Here is a 5,292-nt window from a genome sequence, read left to right on the forward strand (position 1 = left end):
TTATTTTGCTTTATTCCTCCCTCCCTTGCTGGGCTCCATCTCTGCCAGTTTTTCCAGTCCCGAATGCCTTACAACTTAAAGAACCTGATGAACCATTAAGTCGGTTCGTAACAATCTTCGATTGTATCCCTTTCTTTTGTAAGTAAAAGTATCTCTTTGATGGCTCGTTCATAGTATGAGGTAACAATGATAAGAATAAAATGGATAAGTACAACTTAGGACGAATATTGTTTATGGGATCAGCTTTACCCCTCCTTGATGTATCTATCATGCTGTTCACTCTAATGTTGCTCCATTTAACACCATATCAAAAAGGCAACATGACAGTTATCAACAAGGAAATTAGTAGGAACAGTGAAAATATATTCTATTTCAATTCCTGAAATTTTCATTCGGATATGTGAATTATTATAGGAACAATGTATATAGTAGAGTTTTTTTTAGATATTTCTAGCATTTGGGTTGACACCCCTCTCGAGGATGTTACCATGTTTTGGTCAATCTTTTTGAAGGTTTCACCCCCTGATTGTCAACAGCTTTAAGAGTGTCCCCAGTACTAAATAACTTTTTGAAAATCATATCATAAACATCGACCTAGAAAGAAACTTTTTTTTTTAATGTAAATCTCACGGTGTCACTCACTTTTAGGGTGTCACCTTGGGTAGACACCCCTTTTGTTGCTCCCCTTATGTCTTATTTTGAATTTTTATGATTACATATATGCATATTTATACATAAAAGTATATTTGTGTGCTCGAATACAAAGTTTGATTTACATATTCATATAGTAAGGCAAAATTGGACAGTTTTCAAAACCATGGTCAGGCAAACTTATCACTTTTTTCTTGGCGAGGCAAAATTGGACAATCTTGGATTACGGACACAAAAATCTATGCAAGTCAATTATTTTTTTCTAGCATATTTATATTGATAGGGACCACAAATTGTCATAGTTTGCCCAACTGAGCATTGGCGCTTAACGGAGATACAGACGTGTCCAAAATTGCCTCGCTGTCCAAAATTGCCTCGCCTCTTGAGATATTTTTTTTTTATTACTGTAATACGAGAATTTCTAATTCTTTGATGATTATGAAACAAGCCATTTTTATGGATGAGACCTCCCTCTCTTGAAAACATGTTTGGTATTTGGTCATAAATTATTAATATAGATTTTGTACAAAGGTTACTAAAAAGGTGTCCAAAATTGCCTAACCTTACTATATATACTATAGTGTCTTTAAGCATAAGGTTCTATAGCACATTTCCTACAGATTTTACTTTGATCTTATTATCAGCTCATGGTTGTATGCTGTGCTTATTTTCTATGTTTTCCTAATAGAAATTAGTTATTTTTTCTGGACCAAATTAGTTTTCAACAATATATAAATGCAAATGACAATTATCTTTTTGGCAGAGAAAGAGATGGAACAGCTTCGTACTCCTAAATCCGTCGATTCTTGGGTCTTTCTGTTCCAAGGAGACGTGATTTCATGTCGTCAGCAATACCTCCTTTGCAGAAATGCACAGAATAAATCCCAGCATGCTCTGGATTGATCTTGTCTGATCGTCGTCATGCTTTTATCCAAGCATCTCTCAAGATTTCATCCCTCGGAAAATGAAATAAACGAATGCTTTGATTAAGTTTTTTTACTTTCTTTTCCGTATTATAACAACCATAAATAGAGCAATTGTTCGGCATGGTTATTTCGCTATTCTACAGTTGTAATTGGAGACAAAACTCAATTTTACAGAGACGTTTACCGTTAGACTACGTAGTAGTAAAATAACCATTGTAGTGGATTGTTAATATTTATATGCTGAAATTCTCAGCAGAATATAGATTAAGGACCATAAAAGAAATCCTAAGAGACAAAATAACAATAAAGCGGAAGCAGAATTAATATTTTGACTTGGTCTTTTAATCCACAACCGTATCCTTATCGTGCCTGATCTACCTGAGAGCGAGCCGCGGTGGCTCACCTGGCCTCACGTATGTTGAGAGAATGGAAAATGGCTGTCTGCTAAAGAAGCTGATAAATGTAAGAGTTGATGGGAGAAGTACAAGAGGAAGGCCAAGGTTTGGGTGGATGGATGGAGTGAAGAAAGCTCTGGGTGATAGGAGGATAGATGTGAGAGAGGCAAGAGAGCGTGCTAGAAATAGGAATGAATGGCGAGCGATTGTGACGCCGTTCCGGTAGGTCCTGCTGCTTCCTCCGGTCGCCTTGGATGACCGCTGAGGTAGCAGCAGTAGGGGATTCAGCGTTATGAAGCTTCATCTGTGGTGGATAACGGAAGAGGGTGGGCTGTGGCACCCTAGCAGTACCAGCCGAACTCGGATGAGTCCCTCGTCAGACTGGGAGGAGCGTAGAGAGGAAAGGTCCCCATTTTTCATTTGTTTGATGTAGGCTACTCCCCAAAATTTGGGGGAAGTGCCTTGGTATATGTATGTAGTGTTGAGTCTCTTGATAGAAAAGGCCTGGCTATTGGAATTAACTACATACCTAGTATTATGAACAGGGTGGTACTGTCCGGGAAGATCTGAATGTAAAGGATTATCAGAATTCAGAAAAATCATGTGCAACATGCATAACAAAGTAATTGAACGTCGGTGCCATAGATTAATATCTAGATCAGAAATAAGAAATTTAGACCGTAAGTTCCTTCCTAACAAATTAAGATGAGAATCAGCAGCTGAAGACCAGTTAGGAGAACAATACTCGAAACAAAGTAGAATGAAAGAATTAAAACACTTCTTCAGATTAGATTGATCACCAAAAATCTTGAAAGACTTCCTCAATAAGCCAATTTTTTTGCAATTGTAGACACAGACCTAATGTGTTTCTCAAAAGTAAATTTTCTGTAGAGAATCACACCTAAAATTTAAGTTATACAGAGTTAAGAAACATTATCAATGCTGATATCCAGATTTTGAGGAACCACTGCTCTTGACATACTTACAATCATACTTTGAGTTTTGTTAGGATTCAATTTCATGCCCCATAATTTGCATCATGTACTAATTTTAGCAATATTAAGGCGTTCAGAAACCTCAGATCTACATTCAGAAGAAAGAATTGATGCACAGAGAGTAGCATCATCTGCATATGCAACAAGCTTGCTTTCTAGGCCAAACCACATGGCATGTGTATATGAAAAGTAATGGGCCAAGAACACTACCCTGCGGAACACCTGATATCCCATTCCTAAACTCAATATGGTGCTTATCAACAAGAACTCTTTGCGATCTATTACTTAAAAGTTCAGTGATAATGCTAAGAAACGACCCACCCACTCCCAACTGTTTGAGTTTGAAAACAAGGGCCTCATGATTAACACGGTCAAAGGCAGCACTAAAATCAAGGCCAATCATACGAACTTCTTGACCACAATCAAGGGATTTCTGTACAGCATTGGAGATTGTAAGGACGGCATCACATGCTCCAAGGCCTTTAAGAAAGACAAATTACAAACTAGGAAACTGATGATTACCTTCAGCAAACCTATTTAGACGTTTTGTCAAAAGACATTCAAAAACTGTAAATAATATGCGAGTTGTGGAAATTGGGTGGTAATCAGTGGGACTTTAGGTACCACAAATACATTTACATAATGGAGTAACATTACTGATCCTCCAACAAGTGCTAAAAGCTCCTCTTCTTGTTACCTTGCGCAAAATACAGATAACATTGGGGCTAAGAAATTTGCAGTCTTTATAAAAAACAAAGGAAAACACCAATTTGATCTATACCTCCATAATCGTCAAGGTTCATCAAGAGAGCTTTAATTTCACGTGATCGAAAAGCTAAACTAATTAGTTTAGCCCAAGGAAGACAGAAGTGAGGAAGATCAAGTTTCTCATTACTCTATTTACTGTCAAACACATCAGCCAAAAGGGTTGCCTTTTCCTTTGGACAGTGCGTGACAGAGCCATCTGGTTTAAGTAAAGGAGGAACTGTTGCGTCTACGCCAAAGAGTGCAGATTTAACGGTAGCCCACCACTTATGTTCCTGAGTTTTACCAGAAAGGGTTTCTTTTATGGTTAAATTGTATTTCTTTTCAGTTGAAGCATAAACTCACTGAGAAAAAGCTCCAAGTGGTGTATAGTTATTGCTAGTCAAATCTGATCTGTTACCCTTCCAAAGATGATAGGCCTCCTGCTTCTCCAATTAAGCCCGTCTATAATCATCATTGTTATCAGGGTTTGTCTTTTCACACGAGAAGGGATACGCCTGTCCATTATGTTGACTAGATTATCATTAAAAAAAACAACAGAATCAACACAACTATACAATTGTGATCAATTCAAGTCCATAAGATCACTCAAAATCCATTCCAGTTTGCTAAAGATTTTATATAAATCTTACATGAGCATGATACATCAGGGTCAGGCTGCTCAGTCTTCACTAACCTCAATTTCTAAACAGTGACTTTTCCTCCTTCCAATTACATTCTCGAACGTGTTTTCCCATTACCTTGAGTCAGCGGGTTCGATTGGTGATACCATTGCTCCACCCGAATTGCATTTAGGTTCCGGTGTGCCCTCATAAGCCATTTGGAATTTTAAGGCGAGCAACTAGTGCCACATGTCAGCCCAATTGGTTAATTTGTCGTGAAAGGAAGCTACTGAAAAAGAGATTTTTTTACTTAGGAATTGACTTTTGTCTGGTGAGACAAATATACAAGTCATCATTAGGTTTAGTTTTAGATAGGGTTTCTGATGTCTAAGTGGGTTATTTCTAATATATATATATATGTATATATATATATATATATATATATATATATATAAATTTATATATATATATATATATATATATATATATATATATATATATATATATATATATAGTACTTGGGCATGTTACTCTACGTTTACAATGAATAGACAATGTCTTAGTGGCGTCCAAAAATCGAAACTATCTTCGATTTTTGGATGCCACTAAGACATTGTCTATCCATTATATATATATATATATATATATATATATATATATATATATATATATATATATATATATATAAATATATATATATAGGTATATATATATATATATATATATATATATATATACATACAACAAATGCATTGGTTTCTAGTCTACTGCTGGATAAAGACCTCAGACATGTCCTTATTCATGACTGGGGTTTGGCCAGTTTTCATCACTACGCTGGCCATTGCGAATTGATGATGGTGGGATAGTTTCATCTGATCGCTCACAGCAAACCAACCTAGTATGGGTGGCCTTGAATAGTACATCTTTGCTGATCAGAGCAATAGACAAATCCCTCTCC

The sequence above is a fragment of the Palaemon carinicauda genome, chromosome 39 (genome assembly GCF_036898095.1).
Source record: "Palaemon carinicauda isolate YSFRI2023 chromosome 39, ASM3689809v2, whole genome shotgun sequence".
NCBI lineage: Eukaryota > Metazoa > Arthropoda > Malacostraca > Decapoda > Palaemonidae > Palaemon > Palaemon carinicauda.